Source organism: Triticum urartu, chromosome 5A (genome assembly GCF_056163025.1).
Source record: "Triticum urartu cultivar PI428250 chromosome 5A, HENAU_Tu73, whole genome shotgun sequence".
In the NCBI taxonomy this organism is placed as follows: domain Eukaryota; kingdom Viridiplantae; phylum Streptophyta; class Magnoliopsida; order Poales; family Poaceae; genus Triticum; species Triticum urartu.
In genome coordinates this window covers 2,801,328-2,807,844 of record NC_141877.1, presented here as the reverse complement: position 1 = coordinate 2,807,844, position 6,517 = coordinate 2,801,328, and the positions used below count along the sequence as shown (strand labels likewise).

General features: G+C 39.5%; 1 long non-coding RNA gene across 1 annotated transcript; it reads left to right on the top strand.

The window, feature by feature from the left end:
• Nucleotides 1–5,211: 5,211 nt before the first annotated feature.
• Nucleotides 5,212–6,294, top strand: LOC147967315 (uncharacterized). Its single transcript, XR_015603150.1, has 2 exons — nucleotides 5,212–5,709; nucleotides 6,053–6,294. It is a non-coding gene; the product is annotated as an uncharacterized LOC147967315 (long non-coding RNA).
• Nucleotides 6,295–6,517: the final 223 nt, after the last annotated feature.

Here is a 6,517-nt window from a genome sequence, read left to right as displayed (position 1 = left end):
GTGGATAGGGGAATTGGCCATGCTACTACTAGTTATTTGGCCAATTACCCTCAAACATCATATGCTAAACCTCATGATACTAATTTTTTGGCACCATACGCAGTTGTTGATGTCCATAATTCGGCCCCGCACCTTCACGATCATGGACGAATAAGTGAAACTTCTGCAGGAGCACAAATGCCTTCACCTATTACCGTGGCATATCATGTTCCCCCTACACAATTACAGAATTTTGGCAACATCTCATTGTCGAAAGAGTCTAAGAGCATCGGGGGGCAACCATATCCAGATTGGGTAATTGAGTAAAAGCTTACATTCTCTTGGGATTTGTGCAACGCTATTCGCCAAGAACTAATAGATGGCGGGAAGCCTCATGACTTTGCTGCTGTAAAAGCAAGAGTTGTGCAAATGATGCATTCGCCTAGTTCTGTAGCAACCAATGTACCCCCTACACAATTGCAAAGTTTTGGCACCTCATTACCGAAAGAGTCTCTCAAAGCATTGGTGGGCAATCTCATGAGGAGTGGATGCAAATTGAGATGAAAAAGTTTAAAGCTCGCCAAACTGAGATGTGGGCTAAAATAAGACAAGAGCGAGAAGCCTTGGAGATTCAAAAAGAGAAAAGTATTGATTCAGGTAACAAAGAAAATTCGGTTATTGAAAAAGCCGAATCAAATAGTATGTGTACCAAATCTATCAAAGAAAAAGAGGATGCCAAGGCATTGGAGAGTTATTCAAAAGTGCAACATGGTCTCCCAACGTGTATGAAGAGGTATGTCTACCAAGTGATTTACGTATTTTTAGATTTGGTCACAACTTTATTGTTGATGCATCTATTAGGAAAAATCTTATAAGTAATTTTGAAAGACCAATGATGAAGGGTAATTTACTTGTTAGCAACAAAATTGTTACAAAGTATATCGATCAACCTATTGTGCCATTCATAAAGACCGATAGTGACTTATTATTGCAGCCAAAGGCATCCCCATTGCTTTACTTAAAACTTTTATCTAAGTGGGCAGCTTTGTTTATTTCTTACTTGGCTTACACTTGGTCTCAGTTAAGACATGTATGTTTTAACTATTTTCGTTTCAGAAATTTAAAGCCAAGAGTAAATTCTTTTGAGAAAACCAATGCTAGTATAATATCTTATCCAATAACATCGAAAAAAGAATGCAAAAGAAAATGCATGGCCAAATGGGGAGATTCGAAATCTGAACCATTCGTTAGCTTACCTATAAAGCCGTTCTCACAAGAAGATCGGCTAGAAAATAAAAGGTTTACCTTCAATTCAAGCATGTGTGATCAAATATTTGAGTTGTTGGTGAGAAATAATTATATTAGAATTCTTGATCACCATGTTGAGCCATCTGTCCAGGGACGAATGTATTGTAAGTTGCATGATTCGTCCGAGCATAATTTTGAGGATTGCAACATGTTTCGTCAAATAGTTAAATCGGCCATTGATAAAGGACGATTAAAATTTGTTGAGACACCAACAATAACGAGTCTATTCCAACTGGTCCTGATGGCAAAAGGTTTTTGCATCGGCTGCTTCAAGCCGATCCATTTAAAGAGAAGGTAAAAACTACAAGTGACGGGATCGAGCTTTCAAGTAATCAAGTTGTTGAAGAGCACAATGAACATAATCTTGAGGGCGAGAATTCCATTGAAGCTACAATGAAGATGCCAAGGACTGGGCGGCAGCAAGGAAATCCAATGATCGATGAATGCAACCAAAAGAAAACAAAGGCCGAAATAAGCGCAAGTGTAAGAGATCAAAAATCACCTTCGCTGAACTCTTGGATAAATATCAAAAGAAGAGTGAAGAGAAGAATGCTTATCGGCCAAATCGTGCAAAGAAACCAAGATCACCCCCAAGGCGCAAATATGAGGATCGGTATTGGCAAAGTGATAATTTTAATGAAACATATTTATATCCTTATTTTGGGCCGCTGATGCCAATGTCGTGGATGCCTCCCTATGCTCATGTAGATTCATATCCATCATTGGACAGTATGATACAAGGGCACATTCTTCATCTTATTTTAAACCATCTCACCAATATTATGCAGCTCCGAGAAGATCAACATTTGAACAATCACATGTTAAAGACCATTTCAATCATAAGGAATCGGTCCAGAGCTCAAGGAAGAAGAAAGAGCTTGTAAAGCAAGTTTACCGCGTGAAAAGAGATGGTCGTAAGTGTGCTACTTTAGATTTGATCTCAAATAGCAAAGAGCCAATTAAAGTGTTGACATTGGCTACAAAAGGCAAAGAAGTGAAGCAATCAATTGATAAAAATCAGAGGGCCAAATCTGAATAAAGAGGTTGAGGGTGCACAAGGCCCAAAACGAGTTGCCATTGGTTGAAACAAAATCACAGCCGACATGCCCACTCAGCTTATCGTATTGGCAAAAGAAGGAATTATAAAATCTTAGTGCACAAGAGCTGAGTAAGAAGAACATGGCATGGGTTCCCAAGAGGGTAATTCCGAACAAAAATGATGTGCATGCTTCTATTGCAACAAGTATAAAAGTGAAGAAAGAGAAGGATGGAAGCAACAAACAATTAAGCTGAAGGCGTGCATCACAACATCAAAATCTTCAGTTAGCACAACATCCATTTTCTTCAACCATGCCATTGAGGCCTTTGACATGGAATTCATCCCTAGGTATGATCAATTACCCTCCATGGATTTATTTTGATCCATGGATGCAACATAATTTTCTATATCATGAGAGGGTATTACCAAATCACTATACATTTGGTTAGTTACATTTTTGTTGCTAAGACAAAGGGGCCAAAATATTTAATTGTTATTTCATTTGTTTATTTTGGCTATACATACTTTGGTGGGTGAATTCTACATGGACCTTATGGTAATGGCCGATATTTATCTATCGTCCTAAGAGTATGTCAATACATGGCCGGTGTAGTATTCTAACATCGTCCTTAGCTCAATTAGAGAGCGAGACAAGGTGCTATACATATTGAGGCTTTCGGTGATTCATTATGAGTAGTGCAACAAATATTCAAGGGTTATCAATGTTTTGACGAATCACTTATAGTTTATCTTGAGGTATGTCTAGATGCAAAATTTACCTTGGGTTGCTCTAAAATTGTTCATATTTCTAGACATGACAATTCGAAAGAGTTGGCACAGCAAGCATCCGGCTACTATGTCAATCATGGTGTGTTGCATTTCTATCAATAGCCGATTCTTAGTCTCGTCAACATAGGTAAGGCCGAAACGAAGTCCACTGCTTTGGCCACTAATATTTTTTTATGCAGGTAAAAGTGAGGATTGGAGAAAGTTTATTGTTAATTATCTGCAAAGTCCTAACAAAAGGGTGAACAATATGGTTCGGAGGATGACCTTGAGATACATATCTATGGAACTTTATCATCGAAGTTGAAAAGGTTTCACCCAAGTTTGCATCAAGGATTCAAACAAAATAATGGCCGATATAAATTTACCGCCCTAAGCACATGCAAAGTGGCCGATGGAGTGTTGACATCATCCTTAGAACCAACACGGTACAAGTTATTTTTCGGCACGCTACCTTCATCAAATATGAAAAAAAAGTTCATCGAGTTTGATAAAAGTTCATTAATTTTGAAAAGAGTTCATCGAAAATGAAAAAAAATTCTTTAAACTATAGAAAAGTTCATCAAACTTGAAAAAAGGTTCACTTTTTTAAAAAAAACTTCATAGAATTTGATGAAATGTTCATCAAATTTTAAACAAAGTTCACCAAAATTTTAAAATATTTCATATAATTGGAAGAAAAGTTCATAAATTTTGAAGAAAAATTTCACGAATTTTAAAATAGTTCATCGAACTAGGTAGAGGTAAAAAGAAAAAGGAAAATGTGAAAAGTGAAAAGAAGAAAGGGAAAAGATAAAAGAAGAAGAAAAGGAGCAAAAGATGGAACCAGAAGGTCGGCTGTTTGAGTCGCCAACGTGTGCCCCACGTTTTTCTTGTTTTGAATCTATACCAGCAAAAGAGCCCGTGCGTTGCAACGGGAGAGAATACATTACACACACTCTTAACTCAACAACCATCACTCAAGATCACAATAGGTCCATCTCCTTTATTTTTGCGAGGCATCATATTTGTGTTGCCGCTTATCCTCCTTCTCACCCTCGTCGACGATGGCCTCGGTGTTCAAAAAAACAACAACAAAAAACGTGTGTTGAATATGGTTAATCCTAAGGCGTCTCTCTCTCCCTCTCCCTCTCTCTCTCTCTCTCGCTCGCTTTCTCTCACTCTCGCGATGAGAAATCTGTTGTTTTCCTCTGCGATATTTTTTAGAGGTATGCATGTGTAGTTATAGATGTTTTATTTTCCCTATATGTTTATAGTGGGGTGTTTACTTGCAATCTGGATCGCCGCCGGTATGAAAAAAACAGATCTTGCACTATAAATTATAAGTTTGCTTCCATAAAAACATTTTAAAAATATTTAACAGGTAAAATTAACATCATATTTAGATTCTACACATTTTTCTAATAAAATTTCGTATATAATATGTTAAAATCAAAGTTACGGTTTAAAAGATACAGATAATTTAGAAAATCATTTGGTTTGACTCAAATATATTCCAAAATAATATTTAAAAATACTTAACAGGTAAAAGTAATCGCATATTCAGATTCTACATATTTTTCTAATCAAATTTCATATATAACATGTTCAAATCAGAGTCATCGTTTAAAAGATATGGATGATTTTAAAAAGCATTTGTTTGACTTAAATATGACCCGCGGATCAATTACCTAAAACAGCAGGGGGGTTTCTAAAAATGTAAAATAATGGTTCGGGTGTGACTTAAATCCGGACGGCGGGTTGATTTCAAGAAAAGACAGGGACTTTTGTGTAAAATACGAAAATAACGAACTTAAAACAGGATTGTAGGTTGAATTCTCTAAAATAGAGGGACTTTTCTAAAAAATGCCATGACGAACGAAAGAAACCCAATTTGCTTTATTATTAGGTAAAGATATGTACTATTATTAAAAGAGCGAACTTAATTTGTTCTAAACCCACACCATAAAATGTACACAGAATAAGCAGAACCCTTAGATCATATTAACTTAAACACATCCCACCGTCTACATCACGTTAATGGTATGCCAACCAGGTCAACGACTGAGATGAAATGTTCTACCAAACAGACGTCGTGGTCTGCCAATCCTATTAAGGCTCCGCGGCCCCGCTCACCCGCAGCAGGCGGATCGATTCCACCTGCCTCCCCCTCACTATTCTCTCCTCGCTGCCACTACAGGACGCCGCAGGGCTCGCTCTCATCCCTCCAGCAGCGTCGACACCGCGGGACGCAGCAGGCATGACTTGCATCGGCGGCGCCGGTGCCCCTCTCCTCCATCAAGCGGTGGCGGCGGCGCAGGACGTAGCGGGCTAAATCTGCGTTGGCGGCAACGGCGGCGGCGACGGGTTCCGCTCCTCCTCACGCCGCCCCTCTCCTTTTCCTTGCTTTCCTGGCCCCACGGAGAGGGAGACGCCCTCGGCTTCATGGCCTCTTCTCTAGGGCCATGTGGTGGCTAGAGGAAAGGGGAGGCGGAAGAAATCCGCCCGCACGCTCTCGCCATCTCGCTCTACCTGATGGTGTTGTATGGTCTGTCGGACAAGGGAACCCGGTTGCTGGCTGATGTCAAACGCCTTCTCGCTGAGATCATGCTCCCCAGGTGTGTGGTGACCTTACCTGAGTAGTTGTTTTTCTGGTTCAGAACATGTGTGCTCAATGTAAGTGCTCAAATGTGATGTTGCAAGTAGATGCTTGTTCTTTTTTTTTCATAGAAACCCTCGGAATGGATGAATGCATAGTATTTCTGAGCTTTCTAAACTCTAGGAACCACTGAAAATTTTGGCATTGCAAGACAAATATAGTGTTGTGTTTATGCATCCTCATTTGGCAAGAGTTCATATATTACTTACTATTTGTCTCTGTATGACAGTACTCGCATTAGTTGATGCAGAATATGTCTATGTTTTATCAATGAGTTATAATAAGATTTCACTCTCCTGTAGACTAAATCAACACCACTTGGTGGGATCTGACTCTGGTGGGATGGAACATGGAAAGCTATTGGCCGCTTGCAGTCTCACAATCTGTCAGACGCACAAGTGGAGTTTTGTTTGGCAATGCTTTTCTATTGAGCATATTAAGATTGCCATTTGTCTATCTTTTTTATTAACAAATGATGAATCGTTTAGTACGAATTTGTAACTGGTTCAAGTACATGACTGCCAATATACGGTGTGTTTGTGGCTGTTGGCCAGGTGGCATCTGTGGGTGCCGAGGTTAATGAGGTAGGTGCTTTGGCACCTAATTCTGAGGCGTTGAAGACCATCAGATCGCCCATCTTTGACCGTGAAAGTATGATGGCAAGTATTGATGAGGTGGTCTTCATAAAAAAGCGTTGTTGCTTTCTCGCTGGTTTGGAGGCAGCTAGCCCGGGGTCTGGCAAGGCGATTGCCGGCCTCCTAGCGGAG